Below are 24,238 nucleotides of genomic sequence, written 5' to 3'. Positions count from 1 at the left end.
AATGGTCAAAGTCAATAGCCCAATAGTGACCGGGTCAAATAGTACCCAACCGGGTCAAACCGGGTCCAATACTACCCCAGCCGAGTCAACTTGCCGGTCAACCGAGTCAACTCGCCGGTCAATCGAGTCAACTCGCCGGAAACCCATTTAACCCCATCGCCGGCGATTCGACCACCCAAACCTGTCAAATCTTATATCAAATTGAAGAACTCGATGAGATAAACTCATAGGTACCTGAAACATGTCAAAGCGTCGCCGGAATCGGCCGGATCGACCAAAAGAAATCCGAGGAAATCGGAACTTCAAACTCCGATATCTCCCTAACCACAACTCCGATCGACGTGATTCAAGTTGGGTTATACTCGTCTCGTCAATACGCTTCTTTTGATACCGGTGGTGTCGCTCACCGTCGTCGGACTCGGAAAATGAATAGTAAAGAGCAAATACACGCGAGAGAAAAGGAAGAACAGGAAAAAACTGCGTAAGTAGTTTTTTTCATTTTAATTTTTATTTTATAATATCTTTGACTTACCAAAACACCCATCTGTCAAAAACACCCCTAACTAAATTGTTATAATTAACTTCAAAAATTCATAATAAATCAAATTTAAATCCGATTTATTAAAAATATTTTTATAATTTTATCATAATTTAATTTTTACTCCTTCAAATACCGGTTCACCAACACAGAGGTTCCCTCCACCTCAACCACCACGAGAAGATACTATGAATAGTGTAAAATTAGATCAGGATATTACATCCTTCCCCCCTTAAGAAAATTTCGTCCCCGAAATTAAATCATACGTAGGTAGTAAATAAATCCGGAAATCTAGTCCGCATATCCGACTCCAACTCCCAAGTCGTCTCCTCCACTCCATAATGTTGCCATATCACCTTAACCAAGGGTATGGTCTTCGACCGTAGTCGCCTCTCCTGTCTATCCGCAATCCTAATAGGATGTGTCTCAAAAGTAGCGTCCTCACCAATCTCCAAGGTAGACCAATCTAATATATGAGAAGGGTCCCTATGGTACCTCCGTAACATAGACACACGAAATACCCCATGTACTCCTGACAACTGTGGGGGTAATGCTAATCAATAAGCTACCGTCCCCACCCTTTCCAAAATCTCAAATGGCCCTATAAATCTAGGGGCTAACTTTCCCGCTCTCCCAAACCTTTGTACTCCTCTACGAGGACTAACCCTCAGGAAAACATGATCCCCCACCTGAAACTCTAGAGGTCTACGTCTCCTATCCGCATAACTCTTCTGACGTGACTGAGCTGTCAGAAGCCGCTGTCGAATCACTGTCACCACCTCAGTAGTCTGCTACACCATCTCTGGACCCAATAATGGTCTATCTCCAACCTCTGACCAACACAACGGTGATCTACAAGGTCTCCCATATAATGCTTCAAACGGTGCCATCTGAATACTACTCTGATAGCTATTGTTGTACACAAACTCCACTAAAGAAATATGAGTCTCCCAATCTCCTCGAAAGTCTATCGCACAAGCCCGAAGCATATCCTCCAGAATCTGAATAGTCCGCTCACTCTGCCCATCAGTCTGAGGATGAAAAGCTGTACCGAAGTTCAGTTTCGTCCCCAGAGTATCCTGAAAACTGCCCCAAAACCGTTAAGTAAATCTGGGATCTCGATCAGATACAATACTCAACAGTACCCCATGCAATCGGACTATCTCTCGTACATATAATCTCGTCAATGACTCAATCGAATCTGTCTGACAAATAGACATAAAATGAGCTGTCTTTGTCAACCGATCCACGACAACCCAAACCGCATCATGTCTCCGCGGAGTCATAGGTAAACCCATCACAAAATCCATAGTGATATGCTCCCACTTCCATTCTGGTAATGGAAGCGGTTGCAATAATCCAGCAGGTCGTCGATGCTCTGCCTTTACCTGCTGACAGGTAAGACATCGAGTCACAGTCTGTGCCACATCTCTCTTCATGCCACTCCACCAATACTGCCTCCGTAAATCTCGATACATCTTAGTAGCACCAGGATGCATCGCAAATTGTGAGTAATGTGCCTCCTGAAGTATCTCCTCGCGTAACTCAGTGTCCTCTGGAACCACTAATCTGCCCCTGAATCTGACTCCACCATCAGTGCCTCTAACCCATCCCTCCATATCTTCAATGTCATCAAATAATGCATCCCCCAACTGTGCATCCAACACCCTCTGTACCAGGGTCGGACGAGCAATCAAACTCCGTAAACTCAGTACATCTCTACGCTCCTCCACATCTAGTCGATACTGACTAAGTGTATCCACCAACCCAAACTCCTGAATAGCCAACCGAGCTGCAATCAATCTCCTACTCAAGGCGTCAGCCACCACATTGGCCTTGCCTGGATGATACTGTAAGGTAAAATCAAAGTCCTCAAGATACTCCATCCATCTACGCTGTCTTTGGTTTAAATCTCTCTGAGTAAACAAGTACCGAAGACTCCTGTGATCCGAGAATACCTCAAACCTCTCTCCATAAAGATAATATCTCCACTGCTTAAGTGCGAACACTACTGCAGCCAACTCCAAATCATGCACAGGATAATTCCTCTCGTGCGGCTTCAACAAACGTGAAGCATACTCAACCACTCCCTCCTACTGCATCAACACACAACCCAAACCAACTCCTGAAGCATCACAATATACCTGATAACCAATACCCCTGTCGGGTATCACCAACACTGGAGGTGAAGTGAGTCGAGTCTTCAACTCCTGGAAAGCCTGCTCACACACATCTGTCCACACAAATGGAGTATCCTTCTGAGTCAACTGTGTCATCGGTGCTGCAATCCGCGAGAACTCCTCAATAAAACGTCGATAGTAACCTACTAATCCCAGGAAACTACGAATCTCTCCTACATTCTTCGGTCTCCTCCATGCCACCACTGCCTCTACTTTCGCTGGATCCACCGCTATACCCTCCTGAGAAATCACATGCCCTAAAAATCTCACCTGAGTCACCCAAAATTCACATTTACTCAGCTTGGCATACAATCTATGCTCTCTGAGCGTCCGCAACACAATCTCCAAGTTTCTAATGTGATCCTCCTCAGTGGCTGAATAAACCAATATATCATCAATGAACACAATCACAAACTGATCCAGATACGGTCTAAACACCCTGTGCATCAAATCCATAAACGCTGCAGGTGCATTGGTTAACCCAAATGGCATAACCAAGTACTCATAATGGTCAAACTGTGTGCGAAATGCTGTCTTTGAAATATCCTCCTCTCTGATCCTCAACTGATGGTACCCCGATCTGAGATCAATCTTGGAGTAATAATGACTACCTCTCAACTGATCAAACAAATCATTAATTCTCGGCAATGGATATTTGTTCTTTACAGTCACCCTGTTCAGCTGCCGGTAGTCCACACACATACGCATCGTACCATCCTTCTTTTTCACAAACAAAACAGGTGCTCCCCAAGGTGAAGTGCTCGGTTTGATAAATTCCAACTTCTGTAAATCTGTCAACTGAGTGTTCAACTCCTTCAGCTCTGCTGGTGCCATCCTATACGGTGGTATAGAAATCGGATCTATACCCGGGTACAACTCAATCACAAACTCAATCTCCCTCTGCGGTGGCAACCCCGATAAATCATCGGGAAAAACATCCATATAATGCTCCACAACCGGTATAGGGTTCGAAGAATCCTCCTTAGACGCTGAAGTAATCAAACCCGCTATAACACAATCGGTGTACTGAGGATTATCTAGAAAATGTGGACACGGAAGCAATCTCGTCCCACGAAATCTAACCCTCCCCATAGGTGTGGTCAGTGTAATCCTCCTCTCAGCACACTCTATAATCGCCTCATACTCAGTCAACCAATCCAATCCAAGAATAACATCAAAATCAGTAAATGACATCACAAACAGATCCGCTCTAAACTCATGGTCTGAGAAGCTAAATACACAGTCCCTACAGATACCACTAATCACGGTACCTGGTCCTAGTGGTGAATTAACTATAAATCTCCTCGCCACTCCCGTAATCTCCAAACCCAATGTCTCAGCAAATGATGCAGAAATAAATGAATGCGTAGCACCAGTGTCAAACAAAACACGTGCCCAAGAACTGAATAAGAGAAGCCTACCTCCCAAGTGATCTCGCTCTGCTGGAACCACATCAGGCCTAAGTGCATACACTCCACCTCTCTGAACCTGCTACTGCTGCCGCTGCTGCTGCTGAACTAATGGCCTACTCCGTCCTGCAGGACCCCTCTGTATCGGAACTGGTGCTGGAGCTGGAGCTCTCTGACCTCCAGATACTGGCGGTGCAAATCCTCCACCCTGTGGACAATCTCTCCTGAAATGTCCTGGCAATCCACACTGGAAACATAACAGATTGTTTACCCTAGGACAATCCCAACTCATATGGCCCACCTGACCACAAGCATAACAATGCTGGGACTGCTGATACAGTCTCGTAACCTGACCCTGCTGATCCAATCTCTGCCTCTGCTGACCCTGTCTCTGCCCCTACTGAACTGGTCTCTGCCACTGCTGAACCTGTCTAGGACCCTGCTGTCCCTGCCTAGGTCCCAAATAACCCTATCCCCGACTCTGATAACCCTGCCTCTGGCTCTGCTGTTGCCCCCGACTCTGCTGCTGCCCCCGAGTCTCAATCCTCTGTCTGTGCTGACTGCTCTCGCCAGAAGCAGATGCAGAACTTTCAAGCTTCCTCTTGTGAATCTCCCAGTAATCCTTAATCTCCACTAGAGTCCTCTCCACTCCGAGTGCTTTATCAATACACTCGCGATAGGTGGTGATAGTCTGGGCCGCCAAATGAGGTGAAATCTTTGGTGACAACCCTCTCCTAAATCTCAGTATTTTCTTTTCCTCTGTGCAAATATACTCCTCCCCATATCGCCCTAACTCCTCAAAACGAGCCTGATACTGTGTCACTGTCATGTCCAGAGACTGAATCAACTAAAGAAACTCTTTAGCTTTAGCAACACGCACTGTCTGTGGTACATACTGTGCCAGAAAAGCAGTCTCAAACTCTGCCCAGGGCATGCCCTCTCTGCCCCGACTAACTGTCATCACCTCCCACCATGTAAAAGCCTCCCCCTCCAAAAACTCAGCAGCTAATAAAGCCCTCCTCTCCTCAGGAATCCGTAAGGAAGTCATCTTCCTGCGTAACTGGCGAACCCACTCCTCTACTGCCACTGGATCTATCACCCCCCTATATACCGGAGGATTCGTCTTCCGTAACTTGGCTAGCTTTTTGATCGACGTATCAATCCCCAAAGGAGCTACTTGTGCCTCCATAATCCGTCCTACACCCTCCTGTAACTCACCCAAAGTCAAAACTTGCTCTGGAACCTCAACAAGAACCTGTAATGCAGCTGGGACTGGAGCAGTCATTTGTGTCACAAGTCTTGTAACAGTCTGCCCAAGAGCTCGTACCAACTCAGTAACATCGCGAACCTCCTGTCGTAAAGTAGTAACGACAGCCTCTACCCCCTGTGGTGCTAAATATCCTTCCTGATCCTCCCTAATATCATCTACTGGGTCTATATACACTCGCCGCCTGCCGCCACCTCTCCCACGTCTTCCGCCCCTACCACGTCTCGCACCCCTACTTCTCCGTCCTCGCCCCCGCTCTAATGGAGCCACCTCAGGCATACCCACCTCATCCACCCCCTGAGGCTCATCCGCCTCATGTTCTCCTATACCCCGTCCATGTCCTCGCACCGGAGTACTACGTGTGTCAACCATATCTGGAAAATATAACACACGTATACATAAATCTAAAGCAGGAAACGCCAAAAAAATAAAGACTCACCATGTCAGCCGGGAAACGCATGATGTGTAGCCAACAAAATAACCTAGGTAACCTAACCACTGTAAGTTTCTAAACCTACAGCTCCGATACCAAACTGTCACGGCCCTCTCTCCTAAGATATACCGAAGTATACCTATACCACAGGAACGTGACCGGCAGGGGACACCCCATCCCCCGAACCAAATCCCAACCAGATCCCAAATCTACAACTAAACCCAACAGACATAATAATAATAATAATAATAAGAACTACCATAATATCCACAAAGTACATCCACCTATGTACATATACAACAGTAGAATAATAAAATACATCTACCTGATACCAAATCGTATAGTATATACAAATACAATACAAAAAGTTCTCACACCCACTAAAGAGTCAGCCCAAGGCTACACACCAGCTCACGCATCCCGCTGCTGACCACCATCACCTACATCCAACTCACTTGAAAGGGGATAAAGAAGAGGGGTGAGCCACAAAGCTCAGTAGGGCGTAGAGAGGAAACGTCAATATCCATAATTAATAAATCCAGAAATATAATGCATAATATGCAATACAGTAAATATACATCCATCAGTAGCCAACCAAAATAGCACAATAGCCGATAAGGCTAAACAACACTGGAACCACCCACACTGGTCTCCAGAAATCCATACACCAATCCAATCAAGTAAAATGGTAGCCGATAAGGCTATCCAACACCGTAACCACCACACCAACTCCCATAATCCAGCAACTATAAATCACTCCTGGACCCACCCTAATCCCCGTAGGGTGTCTCAATCCAGGTCCACACCGAAACTGGATGAGGATCGGGTATCCCGATAGCATAGCCTACACCAGAGGGCGTCCCCTGTGATGCACCCCATCTCAGACGGTCCACCGGTATATATATATCCGGTCTGTATATGTACATATATCATCCATCAGAAATCCATATCTGATCACTTGGGCTCCTATATGGGCCCACAATCCACATCCACATCCACATCCACATCCATATCCACATCCACAGCCATATCCACATCCAACACCTCCAATCACCTCACTCTCAGAAAACATACCAACAGTGATATATATAACAGGGAATATAAATCAACATGCAAACAGGTCGTATTTCCACCCCCGAAAATCGACAAAACCATACTATCACCAGAGTCCGTAAACCGGAACTCTAAAGTCACATGCAAGAGTAAGGAAACCCCTACCTGGAAATCAGAGTGCTAAAACCAAGCACGCGTCCTTGATAAACCCCTAACTCCAAAAGTTAACCCTCTTCGAATCTCAATCGTGACCACCGTCTACACCGAAAAACACGATATATGAAAATACTGTAAAAATACGGTCGGTCAACTAAGTCAACATCCAAATAGTAATTATCAAAGTCAACATCTAAATAGTAACGGTCAAAGTCAACAGCCCAATAGTAACCGGGTCAAATAGTACCCAACCGGGTCAAATAGTACCCGACCGGGTCAAACCGGGTCCAATACTACCCCAGCCAAGTCAACTCACCGGTCAACCGAGTCAACTCGCCGGTCAATCGAGTCAACTCGTCGGAAACCCATTTAACCCCATCGCCGGCGATCCGACCACCCAAACCTGTCAAATCTTATATCAAATTGAAGAACTCGATGAGATAAACTCATAGGTACCTGAAACACGTCAAACCGTCGCCGGAATCGGCCGGATCGACCAAAAGAAATCTGAGGAAATCGGAACTTCAAACTCCGATATCTCCCTAACCACAACTCCGATCGACGTGATTCAAGTTGGGTTATACTCGTCTCGTCAATACGCTTCTTTTGATACCGGTGGTGTCGCTCACCGTCGTTGGACTCGGAAAATGAATAGTAAAGAGCAAATACACGCGAGAGAAAAGGAAGAACAGGAAAAAACTACGTAAGTAGTTTTTTTCATTTTAATTTTTATTTTATAATATCTTTGACTTACCAAAACACCCATCTGTCAAAAACACCCCTAACTAAATTGTTATAATTAACTTCAAAAATTCATAACAAATCAAATTTAAATCCGATTTAAGTAGTTCTTACTTTAAAAATTTTCCTTTAAAATTCCCCATTTATTAAAAATATTTTTATAATTTTATCATAATTTAATTTTTACTCCTTCAAATACCGGTTCACCAACACAGAGGTTCCCTCCACCTCAACCACCACGAGAAGATACTATGAATAGTGTAAAATTAGACCAGGATATTACAGTTAGGGTGGCGTGAGAGAGTGGTAGTACGATAAGTGATGGTACAACCATATAATTAAAAAAACTAAAGTAAGATGTGAAGCTTCCATGTAACAAAGAGTGTAATGATTAGAATTACATGTAAAACACCTGGCGAGTGGTGAAGGTATTTGAGGGATATAAGAGGAATGGGTTTTGTAGGCTTATTCTCCAAATCAAATAGAAAGAGAGGACCGATAGTATAAAAGAAAAAAAAATGAGGGGAGAAGAGGAACTGCTCTTATGGAGACTGAGTGTCTAGGTTACTAAAGCTTAATCAAAGAGCAAAGAAAACTTGGGATTCCTACAACAAGGTAAGAAAAGCAAAGTTGTCTTAACTTGAATTACTTGGAATTATATGGAGTAATTTCTTGGGATAGTTTCATGGGTTGATCTAGGACAATTCACGATCAAGGAGTTGTGGCAACATTGGAGAAAGGTAAAGAGGAGATAGTAACTTTTATAGACATTCTCGTGTGACTTGGGGTATAGTGTTATGATCTTGTATGGTAAATTTATGGTGTTGCATGTTGATGTAAAATCAAGATATAACAAGTAAAGGTTTAGTATTCTTGGCACAATTGTGGTACATTGATGTGCCAAATATATACATACATTTGTGCATCCTTTACACATAAGTTCATTGCATTTTGAGTTGATTAAGAGTTAATATTGCCTAAGAAAGCTATATTTGCATATTGTAGGTGTCAAGGCAAGAAAGGGAGAAAAAGAGTACAAAAGGAAGATTTGGAGCCCAGGACTGATTTCCGATCGATCGGCCATATTCCCGATCGATCGGACCTGCCAAAACACCTAAAAATATCATCGAGACAAATTGTATTTCCGATCGATCGGAATATTCCCGATCGATCGGAGTACTATTCACAGCACTGCGCAGTTTCGCGGAAAAGACCCGAATTCACGTGTTTCTAAGCCAAAACGACCCCAACTTGTTTTGGAAACGACATAAGAGTTTGGAGAAGTATAAAAGGGCATAAGATAGGGTTTTGGGAGAGAGCTTGGAGGCTGGTGGAGCTGGATTTCGTGCTACCTCCATTGGAGAGCTTGGAGGCCACCTTGGAGCTTGGAGAAGAAGAGGATCTACAAGGGGGTTTCCTCTCTCCTTTTCTATCCTAGTTTCTATGGTTGATTTCCTTTGTTTAATGATGTATTTTGCTTCCATGAGTGGCTAGATTTCCTACTAGGGTCTTAATGTAACCAAACCTTGAAGATTCAATAAACTTGATTTCCTTATTTCTTAATTTCTCTCTCTCTTGATTGTCTATGGGTGTGATTAATGCTTTTGAGTGTTTGGCCATCATTCAATTGATTTGCCGCCTAGATTGAGACCGGAAGGAGATATCTAGGGTTTGCCTCAAGCCATAGATGACATAGGGTGCATGAACCATAGGAATATAGGTTTGTGACTTATGCAATCGCTAAATGATTTCCATAGTTCGTAATGGGTTTTTGATATATTAATCCGATTGTTAGGAATAACAGGGATTTATATTGAAAATACGTTTGATGTATCTAGGAATAGAACATTGAATAGGTTGGGAAATCGATTGTCATTATTGAGAGATGAATTAGGGATTAAGGAATCAAGGGAATTGAATTGGATAGGTGAGGTGAAGTTAAGTACCCTAGTGCTTTCCATCCTTGATTTCATATTTGTGTTTGATTTGTTTTTGTTCTTTTTAATTAGTTTAGTAAAAATCAAAAACCAATCGCTAATCCTTTTCTCCAATTTACATAATTGTAGCTTGTTTGACATTGATTTCTTTTGCCAACACATCCCTAGTGGAAACGATAATTTACTCATCTTTATATTACTTGTGCGATTTGTGCGCTTGCAATTAAATCCATATCAAGTTTTTGGCGCCGTTGCCGGGGATTGAGGCAATTGTTTTTTGTGTCAAATTAGGTTTTCAATTGTGTTAATTGGTTTTTATTTTTCTGCAGAATTTTTGTTTTCTTCTTGTATGAGCTTGGGAAGACGTTCTATTAATCCGGAATTTGTGCTATTGATTGGAGATTGAAAGGACTCTTCACAATCTTAGACGAGAGCTTATTAATAATCAAATGGAAGGCATGGGAGACAATCAAGGAAGGGGGAATGTTGGTGGAGCTTTAAATGTGAATAATGGTAATGGTGGAGGTGCTAATCGAAGAAATGGTGGTGATGAAGTTGAAGGCCCTCCTAGGCAATTTGACCCTCGCTCTCTTGAGGATTGTGCTAGGCCTACTTGGGACACAAATCCTTCAAGCATCCGCTATCCTCCTATCAATGCTACTAATTTTGAGATCAAGCCGGCTATCATCAAAATTATCTCCAATTCGGTTCTTTTCTATGGTCTTCCTAATGAAGAGCCCAATGTTCATCTTCGCTCTTTCTTGCATGTGTGCACTACTTTTGGGATTAACGGAGCTTCTAAGGATGCTATCTTGTTGAGGTTATTCCCATTTTCTTTGAGGGACAAGGCTAAGGGATGGTTGATGTCCTTGCCTCCCAATTCTATCACCACTTGGGATGAGATGGCGGAGCAATTCTTGACGAAATTCTTTCCTCCGGGCAAGGCGGTGCAAATTAGGGCGGATATCATGTCTTTTGCCCAAAAGGATTTTGAATCATTTTATGAGGCTTGGGAGCGCTTTAAAGGAATTATTCGAAGTTGTCCAAATCATGGCCTTCCGGAATGGGTAGTGTACCAAGCTTTTTATAATGGGTTGAGCATGCATACTAAGGAGACTATTAATGCGGCTGCAGGAGGTTCATTCATGACCAAGAATCAAGAGGAGGCTAGGGAATTACTGGATAAAGTGGCCAAAACCACTAACTCTTGGTCTTCGGTGAGGGGGAATCCAAAGCAAGGAGGAAGTTTTAGAGATGATGAAGTTATATCTACATTGGCTATTATGGCAAAGAAGATTGATGCATTGACACTAAATCAAGCTCAAGGGGTACATGCTATGCAAAACACACCCTCCTACATTTCTTGTGATTATTGTTGTGGACGCCATCCTACGGGGGAGTGTCTCATTGCTTCTTCCTCTAATCCTAGTGAGCAAGTGAATGCCATTGGTGGAGGTAATTTCAATCAACCCCGCAATGATCCTTATTCCAACTTCTACAATCCGGGATTTAGGTATCACCCCAACTTCTCTTGGAACAATACTCAAAATGTACAAAATCCTCAACATTTAGTGCAGCCCCAAGAGAAGAAGAGGGATATTGATGAGATGTTTTCAAAGCTAGGCGGAGGCCTAGATACACTTACAACTCATACCTCCCAATTTATGACGAGGACGGAGCAATACATGAGTAAAACCGATGCTACTCTACAAGCTCAGGCAACTTTGATGCAAAGCTATGGAACTTCCATCCGGAATCTTGAGGTACAATTGGGGCAAATAGCTAACAATTTGTCATTTAGAGAAAGAGGTATCTTGCCAAGCCAACTGGAATTGAATCCAAAAGGGAAGGACAAAGAGCAATGCATGGCAATCACTCTTCGGACTGGTAAGGTGGTTAAAAATGCTTCTGATCTAGATGTCGAAAAGGCAAAAATTTTGCAGGAGGAGGAGAAGTGCAGGAAAACAGAGGAGAACAAAACTGAAAAATGTCCAGAGATAATTGCCGATCGATCGGAGGGGGTTCCCGATCGATCGGGCTCCTTGGTAAAACTTTACCCGAGGCTATTTCCGATCGATCGGAGCCCCACCCGATCGATCGGCCTGTTCCAGCTCCTGTGAAAGTGAAAGATGTGCAGCCACGATATGTAATTGAGCCCGATTGGCCCGATAGTTCTCTTCCTGCACCTCTTGTGAAAGCTTATGTGCCTCCAATTCCATTTCCTCAAAGATTGAAGAGCACTAAGAAGAATGACGATCAATTCTCTAAATTTTTGGAGGTATTCAAGAAGCTTCAAGTGAACATCCCCTTTGCTGAAGCTTTAGAGCAAATTCCCTGCTATGCCAAATTCTTGAAAGAGATCTTATCCAAGAAGCAGAGATTGAAGCAGCATGAAAAGATACAATTAACTGAAGAGTGTAGTGCCATTGTGCAACGGAAGCTCCCAATTAAGCAAGATGATCCGGGAAGTTTCACAATCCCGTGCACTATAGGTAACACCTTGATTGAAAGATCTTTATGTGATCTTGGAGCTAGCATCAATTTGATGCCATTATCGGTTGCGAAGCAAATTGGAGTGAAAGAGATTAGTCCAACCACGGTGTCTTTACAAATGGCGGATAGATCTATAAAGTACCCTCTTGGCATAGTGGAGGATGTGTTAATAAAGGTGGGTGAGCTCATGTTTCCCGGTTGATTTTCTTATTTTGGATATGGATGCCAACCCTACTACTCCCATAATCTTGGAAAGGCCATTCTTGAGCACCGGGAGAGCTTTGATAGATGTTGAAAAAGGGAAGCTTACTTTGAGAGGTGCGGGAGGTGATCAAATCACTTTTAAAGTATTTGGCCATAGAAGGCAAGAGGAGGTTTCTCAACAATGCCTCCAAGTAGAGCATATTGACATGTTCATCCCCGACATTCTTGAGAAAGAAATTCCATATATTCCGGTGGAAGTTCTTTTAGGCAAAAATTCCAAAGTTGAGCATGAAGTTCCTAAGACAGCCTCCCAAGCTGCAATTGAAGTTCAAAAGCCTCAACTTGAAGATCCCAAGGAGAAGAAAAAGAAGAGCAAGAAAAAGAAGAAGATGAAGACCAAGAAAATGAAGAAAAATGTCTATCCTAAAGAAATGGTGGTGATGAAAGCTTATTCTCCTTGTATGGAACCTAAGCAATCAAACGTCAATCTTAAGAAGCCATCAAGGGGAGTCTACACCACAAACTTCAAGGATCCCGGTTGAATTCACAAAGGGAAGTCGGGCTGAAGACTTTAAACCAAGCGCTTTTGGGAGGCAACCCAGGTTTTATTGTTCTATCTCTATCTTTTTATTTCTATTTCCACCTATTCCATGCATTGAGGACATTGCATATTTTAAGTGTGGGGGTGGGAATTTAGGTTTCTAGTTTTTGTTAAATAATAAAATTTTTGACTTCAAATGCCTTATGTCATGTCACTCTTGAGTGTATTTGGATGAATTTTGTGATCCTTGAAGCATTGATGGATCTTGCTATGGACATTCTTTCCAATTGAGTTTTCCTATCTTGAAAATTGTTTTGTCCATTGTGCTTTTGTGAATATGGAACACTTGATTGTGGGGTATGAAATATGACTTGACTTTGGCATTTGTGGTTGTTTGAGATCAATTTGATTCTAAATAGCACTACTTGAGCAATGAAAAATGAAAAGAAAAAAAAATTTGTTTATGAATAAATGGTTTCTTTCATAAGTTTTCTGCTGAGTAACCGGGCCTCTTGCCTGGCAAGCAATGAGTTTCGCGTAAAAAGGTAGGAAATGAATGTTAGAGTACCTTGGTGACTAGTTTAACCTCGTAGCCTTTTTGACTCGGGTAATTAGATCCGTTGGGGTGTCTTAACACCTAGTGCCCTAAGCCAACTGGATTGGGAGTCATTGGTCGAAAGCTCGTTACATGGGTCATGTAGAAAGCTTAAGGAGGTTGAGCATTGCACAAGCCACCTTTGAGAAGAAAAAGAAAGAAAAAAAAATGTGAATAAGAATGAAGTTTGAATAAATGCTGATTGTATTTGGTTTTTGATTCTTATTGTTCTTGGAAGACTTCATGGTCATTGTTTATGTCACTTTGAAGCCAAATATCAAGTGAAATCCATTATGTGCATCATTTCTTGAATTTATAAGCAAAGTGGATGAGATAAGATTCTTGAAGGAATGCTTTTATTGGTTTGAATGCCCTAATGTTTGGTTTGTTAGTATGGAAAGGGTTGCAATTGTGAGTTCATTTTATACTCTTGTTGATGGCGTTAAATTTGGCATTGAAGTTGTTTAGTGTTTGTGGGTATCATTCTGGTAAACCCTCAGGAGACACAACTCATCCTACTAGGGGCACCTAGGGGTTTAAAGGCTTGTGGCACATGCTAAGTGTCATCGTGAGCCCTACGAAAGTGGCATAGATTAGTTGCTTATTTGGAGTAGGTCTTTGTTGTTTTATTTTTCATTTGAGCTTAACAGAAAATACTCTTTCCCTCCTTTATTCATTCTCAACTTGCTCGAGGACGAGCAAAGGTTAAGTGTGGGGGTGTTTGATGTGCCAAATATATACATACATTTGTGCATCCTTTACACATAAGTTCATTGCATTTTGAGTTGATTAAGAGTTAATATTGCCTAAGAAAGCTATATTTGCATATTGTAGGTGTCAAGGCAAGAAAGGGAGAAAAAGAGTGCAAAAGGAAGATTTGGAGCCCAGGACTGATTTCCGATCGATCGGCCATATTCCCGATCGATCGGACCTGTCAAAACACCTAAAAATATCGAGACAGATTGTATTTCCGATCGATCGTAATATTCCCGATCGATCGGAGTACTATTCACAGCACTGAGCAGTTTCGCGGAAAAGACCCGAATTCACGTGTTTCTAAGCCAAAACGACCCTAACTTGTTTTGGAAACGACATAAGAGTTTGGAGAAGTATAAAAGGGCATAAGATAGGGTTTTGGGAGAGAGCTTGGAGGCTGGTGGAGCTGGATTTCGTGCTACCTCCATTGGAGAGCTTGGAGGCCACCTTGGAGCTTGGAGAAGAAGAGGATCTACAAGGGGGTTTCCTCTCTCCTTTTCTATCCTAGTTTCTATGGTTGATTTCCTTTGTTTAATGATGTATTTTGCTTCCATGAGTGGCTAGATTTCCTACTAGAGTCTTAATGTAACCAAACCTTGAAGATTCAATAAACTTGATTTCCTTATTTCTTAATTTCTCTCTCTCTTGATTGTCTATGGGTGTGATTAATGCTTTTGAGTGTTTGGCCATCATTCAATTGATTTGCTGCCTAGATTGAGACCGGAAGGAGATATCTAGGGTTTGCCTCAAGCCATAGATGACATAGGGTGCATGAACCATAGGAATATAGGTTTGTGACTTATGCAATCGCTAAATGATTTCCATAGTTCGTAATGGGTTTTTGATATATTAATCCGATTGTTAGGAATAACAGGGATTTATATTGAAAATACGTTTGATGTATCTAGGAATAGAACTTTGAATAGGTTGGGAAATCGATTGTCATTATTGAGAGATGAATTAGGGATTAAGGAATCAAGGAAATTGAATTGGATAGGTGAGGTGAAGTTAAGTACCCTAGTGCTTTCCATCCTTGATTTCATATTTGTGTTTGATTTGTTTTTGTTCTTTTTAATTAGTTTAGTAAAAATCAAAAACCAATCGCTAATCCTTTTCTCCAATTTACATAATTGTAGCTTGTTTGACATTGATTTCTTTTGCCAACACATCCCTAGTGGAAACGATAATTTACTCATCTTTATATTACTTGTGCGATTTGTGCGCTTGCAATTAAATCCATATCATACATGCACAAAGAAAATTGGTTGAAAAATATTCTAACTAGGAAAATTAGACAAGTGATGAAGGAATTAAGAAGACCCGTTTGAGAAGTGGTTATGAACTTGATAATGAATTACAAGTTTACTGATTTACTTTGGTGTATCATTGGAGTGCTCATGATATTATTCATAAGCTAAAAGAAGCCTAGATCTAGGCATGCATGTTAATTTTGGAGATTTGTGGAGAACTATGCAAGTGAATCAAACTCAATAGAGAATGATTGTGTATTAAAATATATATATATATAATTGTTCATTTGAAATGCAACATATAACGGTCTGTGGGTAGATAAAGAAAAGTGTGGTGTTTATGATTGTTGTAGTTATGAATTACATTATTTCTGTACAAGTATATCAGTTAAGAGATGGTATGTTAATTAGACCAAATAGTAAGTTTGGTTTTTATGGTTTTAGTCATATGAAAACTCAATGCATCATGGTCATGATAGATGTGAAAATTTAAGAGAAAATGCTATAGGTGTATTGTTAAAATTATATCTTTTTGTGCATACAAAATATGGAAAATTTTGTCCCATGTAAATCAGGAGATTCTAAATGTTAAATATAAGTGGAGAAATGGACAAATATGACTAGGTACCGGTTCAAAAACAAAAACAAATTAAATCAAATTATTTCCAGTTATGAAATTAAGGAAAAAAAAACAAAAAACTTATTTTCATCATCTTCTTCCCAGATCTCCCTTCAACAAAAACTCGTTCATTGGAAGCCATGGCCTTTGCCAGAACCACCACCATTTTGTCTCAGATAATTTGCTAATTCGTTTCTACAATACTTTTTTCTTAATATGCTAAGAAATAATTTTCTAAGAGGGAGCAATAAATATGATGCATAAGGAAAAAATATATTCAGAGTTTAGCAATTTTTGCTTGCGTTGCTTTTTTCTCCAAAGTGGCAAAGGTCATCAAGAATATGTGTATGGCCAATATTCTATGCATAATAGTAAATGGACAAATCATGAATCTCATTCTAAACCTGAGTACTCAGTAGCGTCAACAGAGCAAAAATATGTGTCCCCATTTATTCACGCGACTAAACGGTAAAACTAAAAGGTTTTTAAAAGTGGTCAAGTTTGAAGTGCAATACACTTCACAAAGATTTTAATTATAATGCGAGTACATTCAGTAGCAAGATAATAACACTGCTATATATAACATGACATTATTAAATTGTAACATATGATTGCTGGAAAAGGCGTGATGATTGAAAGCGTATCTTAACACAACTTCAATTTCATTTTATTACATGTGGCAAAAGTTTGAGCCATACAGAAGCAGATGTGACAGCTTCTAAAGTACTTTAGTATTTTGTAATACTTTTTCACAATTATTAGCATTGATTTTCCCATAATTAACATCTTTAATATTATGTTTATTTAATTTTTGGTGGGTCTTTATTATTAGCATTCATGATTTTTTTCCCATAATTAAGGGGAAGCTTTTTACCCCTCTCTTTGCTATTCTCCACAATTCAAGGGGAAGCATCCTTGAGGCCTCCATTTTATATATATAAACTAGTTGCATGCCCGCGCTTCGCGCGGCACATATTTTGATTAGAAAATAGAGATGTGTGAAATTTTTTCCATACTTTGTTAACATGAAGAGCAGTAGAGCTTTAATTGTAGAAAATAAAAATGATTGTGAGATGAAGGTAAAATATATACAATACCTTTTTTTAATTTGCTAAGAAATTTTTTTCCATCCACGGCTTGTAATTAACTTTGCTAACAACGACCCTAAAATTCTTGATTTTGTATAGTTTCCCCTCATGTAGTTTCTCCCGGAAGCGTTCCGCTTGACGTTTCCATATAATAGCATGTATTTGTGTTCCCTTTTAAAATTAATCAATACTTTGTTAGCATGATGAACAACATCAAATAAATAGCAAATAACTACAATACATTTTATCAATATGCTAAGAAAGGGAAAGAACTACAAATTACACTCATAATACAAATCAAATAAATTTTGTGGACCATAAAATTATGTAATAAACAGTAGAGATATTATAGAATAAATAAAACAAAATAAGAATACATCAAATTAAGTGAAGATGGTGTAAATCACGTATGAAAGCAAATCTAAAAAATTTAAGGTAGGTTGTCATTTTTTTTAAACTTGTAAACTATTGAGGGAAAAATACATTAGAAGTGTCTAAGATAATGTTAATATGTGGATGTATAGCGGAATAGAAGAAAACATCACAAAAATCCTCACCTCGCGGTCAAGCAAAATCATGTCAATACTTATTGTTTCGTCCGTCTTGGTATTCCGTGATTCCCAAAGTTGAGTGAGCCTTACCACAACATGCGAATCCATTTGATCGGGGTTTAAACCTTTAAGCAAACCCTCTGCCATTTTTACTAAATAATTTTTTTGTGAGTTGTATGGATGATGGTTTTAAGGTTGTGTTTCAATGGTAAGATGCCACCTTTTATAACATGGAGGGTTCCAAAAGTAACCTTAATCATCTTAATGGGTAATTCATATTGTTAAATGGTGCTAATTAACGCCCAAAACACACAAAATGTTTTCAAACTAAATACTACAAATGAATTTCATTAATTGAGTCATATCAAAAGACTCTCATAATTAGCAATACATGGCTTTTGAGAAACCAAAACAACATCAAACCACTCCTATGAAACATTAAATTCTCATACAATTCAATATGATTTTAAAATTATTTGAATACTATTAATTGTATGAGTGTGGTTGTGGGTCTTAAAGTGTATGAGTGTGATTGTGGGTATTAAAGTTTTGCAATATATTTATGTGTGTGGTTGTGGGTCTTAAAGTTTTCTAATACATTTTAAAATTTTCTTTTGTCTATGTAAGCTTTTTTGTAAAGGCGTCCACGTGGCACCATGAATTGAGAAGAAGCCTTGTGGATCCTCAGTTATATATATATAGATTGATGGATTTATATGGAAATTGTGGTATGTCAAATTGGAACTACAAGAATTACTTATAAGGGACCGAGGATGTTCGACCAAGTCTCATGTACGATAAGAAGAAAAGGAAGGTCAGAATTCATTTTCCTAGTGTCATCCAGGGCAATGTCTCTCTCTCTCACAATCCCCAAGCTTCTCCAAAGTTTGATTATACAAGTCCCGCTTTCTTCCACTCGTCGACTGCCACTTACATCCCAAACCTCATCATGAGAAGTCTGTCAACTTGATCTTCGGTTGCCCTAAATCTCTCAATCACTGCAGCCTCACATTTCCTCACCTTCCCACCACTTCCGTCTCTACTTGCTCAACTCTTTGAGCCACCAACTCAATAAGACTCTTGGCAGTCCAGAACTCCTGTTTCAAGCAATCAATTTCGTTGTCCTTATTGGTCAAAGCTCGCCCTCGCTCCTTTCTTAGTGTGATGATCTCTTTACAATTAAAAATTGCCCCTTGAAAAGCTTGGAAGGAATGGACCAATGTGTCTCGAGATGCCTGGAGTAGAACGAGTGGTGATCGCGTTTGAGGAAGGAATTGATGGGAATCAAGAAGAAATTGAGAAGGGAAACTCAAAAGAGCCGCAGAGAAGAAACAGTCATAACTTTTGACTTGGTTGGCAGATTTCCTATTATAATATGTTTCCGAAGACTGGTTGGCCCGATTGAGATCGTTTTCAAGCTTAAATTATGGCTCCGTTTCATAGAGAGGAAAGTTTGATTTTCAATGTTAGCAGAAATGCTGTAGAAAAAAAAGCTGAGCTTAAAGCTACGAAATATGTTTTGAGATGTTTGGTGAATTAAAAGCTGACGCTAACGAAAAAGTTGTGGAATAAAAGTATTATAATATTATATTTTTTGATTTTTATATTAAAATTTGTTATTAAATTTAATATTAGATGAATATAATAAATATAATTTTATTAAAATTAAATTATTAAAATTTATATTTTAAAATAATGTTGTTAATAATTTAATTTAATAAATATGATTTCTTACTTAAATTTTAAGTATAAATTTTAAAGAAAATGAATAAACTGTTATAATATTACACGGGTCCCACATGAATAAATTGTTGTAATATATTAATAAAGAATTTATTTGAGTAATATATCAATAAAGATATTAATTAACCATGGGCCCCAACTGTTTTTAATAAAAAAAATAATAAAGTATAATGATCTGTGGGGCCAATGTGGGCCCCACGTTTACTTTTTTAAAAAAAATTGGACAGTGGAAACCGTTTTATAAGCTCCCATGCGGATTCGCTGGTTCCGCTATTCTATTTGGCACAGCGGAAGCCGGAAGCGGATCCTTCCACTTTTATTGTGCCAAACAGGTAGTATCTGTTTAAGACAGGCTGGCAGGTGGACAAAATTTTATTATTTTGGTCAACTTTTCGTTTTAGTTTGTTTTGTTTTAGTTAATGTCCTTGTTGGTCTTTTTACTTAATTAGGGTTTCCTAGTGACTATTTAAGCTGCTGGTCGGTTGTTATTTGGATTATTATTGAAATTAATAAACTCTTTGGTTTACAACCAATTTTCCTTTGTGGATTCCAAGTTTGCTCTTGAGGATTTACGCTTATATTTCCTGTGATTTTTTCGTGCTGCGTCAATGCCTAAGCTAACCCAACCCCTTCAAGAACTTCTCATCTGTCGAAAATAAGAGTCTATCGATCTCCGTCAGAATGGTATGTGGTGACGAAAAAGTAGACGCATGGGCTGAAAATGTACAAGTAAACGTCTCCATGCCATAACCGCTATATCCATCATATCCATCATAGACTCTATCATCATATGCGCCCTCTCCATTTATATATGGATCTTGAGACCGATGAACCCGAACCATGATCCCTACGCCATCTACCTTTGGAACTTCAATTAGACGACCTTTCCTTTCTTTTAGACTACCGAACTCCGACTACCCTTAATCCATTTTCCTCTTTTTTCTCCTCTTCTCCCCTTTCTACCTCTACTTTGCTCTCCTCTCCTAAGAACTCCTCCTCGGACTCAATTACCACACTCACGTTCTCTAAGCTCTCCTTTGCCTCACCAACCTTCTTGGATACGCTCAAAGCTCCCTCCGGCCTCGCCATTCTCGAAAGCTCCTTAATCAAGAAATAACTCTTCCTGACTCCTATTTGCTATCGGGCACCCTTCGACAGAAGCTCACCCAAGATAGCCTTCCACCGCCTCTCTGCCTTTGAAAGCCTCCTTACTTCCTTAGCATAGCCGTCGCCGGCGTAAGCCGGTCTTCTTGCCACATATTCCCCGACGGATCTTTGGACATTGCAACCAAAGATGGAATCTTAAGATCTCATACCACGGATAACAAAAAGCGAAATGAAATAATATAAGCATAACAAATAACGCGATAATTGCCTTGCGAGGTCGCACAACAACATATAACACTTTCTCTGTCCCTTGTTAATCTCGTGCTTTTAAAATGTATACAATGACATCAGCTCTCCCATACCGAACTCCACTCCATTCTTACAACTCAAATGTTGAATGCCTGATATAATCCTGAGGGAGTTGGGCATTATTGACTAGTAGCCACACCAAATCGACGTAGAACTTGCATCAATAGTTTGTAAGCAAAAAGAAATTGGAGACCCAATTTAAACATGATCTCGTAGAACGAAAACTCATTCTCACAATCCATATCTATCCGTTCGTCCTTGGTAGGAGCCCTAAGCACAACCCCCTCTGGTATACGATATATGTCCCTCAACACTTCCAAGTATCCCTTGTTAATACGCGATTCAAGACTAATTGATTAGGGTAAAACCCTGTGAGATTTATGAAAACACCCCCTCCTCAACACTTTTAGAAGCTGCGCCCTCCTTTTCCATCTCCTCGATCTAAAATGAAGTTTTCCTCTACAGGGAACTATTCCTCTCACGAACCAAACAAGTAATATAAAAAGAGAATGAAGAAGCGCTTTATTTATAGAAACCACATTGAACAATAAAATACTTCATGGAACGAGCGTCACAAGCGATGCACCATCTCACCTCCCATTCAAACCATCTTTTCAAAATACATGGTCTATGGAGTGACATGTAGGTAAGCAATCATGCTCCCTCTTGGAATGCACGACAAACAATTCTACAAGCCATTAACTTTATCACTTAAATATCTATGAACCCTGTTTTGTCGGGTGGCCGCGACCTGCTGTAATTTTATTACAGCAGGTCCCACTGTAATACCCTTTATAGGTAGTAAAAAATTTTATTTTTATTTTTAAAAATCATAAATATATAGTATTTTTCATAACGAATCCAACGGTATATTTTTTGTTTGAAACAAAAATCAAATTCATCATGTTCAAAAAATCAAATATTTTGAGTTTATATCCGATGGTCTAGAATTGTCGTGTCTTTTTCATGTTGAATTTGATTTTTGTTTCTAACAAAAAATATATCGTTGTGTTCGTTGCGATGAACACTACATATTTATAATTTTTAAAAATAAAAATAAAAATTTTTAATGTTCAAAATAGGTATTACAGTGGGACCTGCTGTAATAAAATTACAGCAGGTCCCGGGCTTCCTGTTTTGTCACCCTAACTCGGCCTATCTTCATACATATCTTTTATTTTATAACATGTCATACATCACAAGCTTGCGGAGTCACGAAATAATTTGAAGTTCTGAACAGCTCACCACTTTAGTACGACCTGTCCATAGCCTAAAACTTTAAAGAATTAAATTTTGTTGCTAAATTATCTCTTGCTCTGATCTCTGAAAAAGCCTTCACTCCCTAAGCTGCAAATCTATTATTTTGTTTGTACTCTCGACACTAGCTTTTCTATTTTATAGTTTCTCTCCCTAAGCTTTTCTATTTTATAGCTTCATTGAACTAGGTCAGACGTCCCATACTCGGGCACCCAAGTCCAAGTCGATTGACTTCATGAAAATTGACAAACGTAGGTCACGTTCGTCTTAGGTACCAGGCATACAACTCAACCTACTTCATTGCATATCATGCTCATGCTTACATACGAGCCATACCATGTGAATCGTACACTCGAACCATACAAAGGAAATGGCTATCTCAGACCATTGTCGGACCTAGCCTCAATGAGACAAATACGGCCTCTGAGCCAAGCACGTTGAGTCAGACGGGTTGCAACCATTACCAAACATTAAGTTGTCTTACCTTTGTATGACTATGTCTTTAACCAACAATAATGAATCACGTGTCATGACAACCGACCATTATTTGAAACCACCTTCACATTATACCTACAAACTGACATTAGCGTGCTTTGGGCCAGTCTTGGTCAACCAAGACCCCACTATAAAAACCTCCTCTCCAGCTCTTTCGAATGGGATTCGATTCATGCTCTCTCTCATTCACTCATACAACAGAAGCATAGAGCTTCCTCAACCTTCAACCTTTAGCCAACTCTTAGTCTCTTATCTTGTATCCCATACTTACATCTTATACTTTACATTCCACACCTCACATACTTGCCTTATTGGTACTTATATTTCACATCTGACATCTCATACTTTACATCTTCAATATACTTGTTTTACCTGACCTTCTTCTGATTACTAACTTGATCATCAGAGGTCCTTTGGCAAGTACCCCACCGGTGCCCAAAGTCTTTCATCCTCAACCTTGCTTTGTTCCGCAAGATCCGTTGTAGAAGGCTCAAGACAAATATAAGTGCATGGGCTCCAGCTGAGAAATTAACTGCTTGTAAAGGAAGAAAATCAGTTATGACATCAAATGTCATGTGTGTCTGTGATTTCAATATTATGTTCACATTCGTTTATGTGGGATTGGAAGCCCAACAAAATACTCCCGGGTCGATCCTTTTAAATACAATAACGAGACCAGAAAATAATTTTCCACATCCAGTTGGAAGTATCAACGAACATTCTAACTTACATATGAAATTTGTACTTATCGCTCAATTTATTATATTTATATATATATATATTTTTTACTTTGCCTAACTTCTTTTTTTTTCTTCAAATTTGCAGACTAATATTATATTGTTGATGTTGGATACCCTTGCATCATGGGCTTCTTACCACCGTATAGAGGAGGTCGATATCATATTCAAGAGTACCACGGTCAAGGGGAGAACTGCGTACTCGTAATGAATTATTCAACTATCAACACTCATCAATGAGAATGGTGATTGAAAGATGTTTTGGAGTGTTAAATGCTCGCAGCTCAATTTTGAAGTGATGCCCTACCCGCCAACTCGACAAAGACTTAGAGCACTTGCAATGGTTTAAGTGTTGTTGGGACAACAAAAATCATTTTTGGGTTCTACCTCTATTACAAAAAAAGTCAAGTCAAACACGTCTCTCAATACAGTCACATCAGTAAAATACAAATTCCTATACATTATTCCTTCTCACCCAACATGGAGGCCAACAATATCCCATGTCTCCATGTTGTCCACAACAAAACTACATCAAAACACTATCTCCAATACAACCACATCATCAAAACACAAAATCTCCTACAGTTTTGTTGGCACCATTGTAAGTGCTCTTATAGTAATAGCTTGTTGTGGAATTCATAATTTCTTACGCAAACAGACACAACATGATCTACTTTTTCATACATGGGACAATATGGATCCTTCGAATATCCAACCTTCAACTTCAATGGGGGCAAGTTCAAGCAGCAATAATAATATGATTGATTTAACTGACCAAG

The 24,238-nt window shown here is 39.8% G+C and overlaps 1 non-coding gene across 1 annotated transcript; it reads right to left on the bottom strand.

The window, feature by feature from the left end:
* Positions 1 to 10,665: 10,665 nt before the first annotated feature.
* LOC119993893 lies at positions 10,666 to 10,771 on the bottom strand. Its single transcript, XR_005466588.1, has one exon. It is a non-coding gene; the product is annotated as a small nucleolar RNA R71 (small nucleolar RNA).
* Between the last annotated feature and the right edge of the window lie 13,467 nt (positions 10,772 to 24,238).

Source organism: Tripterygium wilfordii, chromosome 23 (assembly GCF_013401445.1).
Source record: "Tripterygium wilfordii isolate XIE 37 chromosome 23, ASM1340144v1, whole genome shotgun sequence".
Taxonomy (NCBI): Eukaryota; Viridiplantae; Streptophyta; class Magnoliopsida; order Celastrales; family Celastraceae; genus Tripterygium; species Tripterygium wilfordii.
Note: the sequence above shows the minus strand (reverse complement) of the source record. Positions and strands in the feature narration are given on the sequence as shown.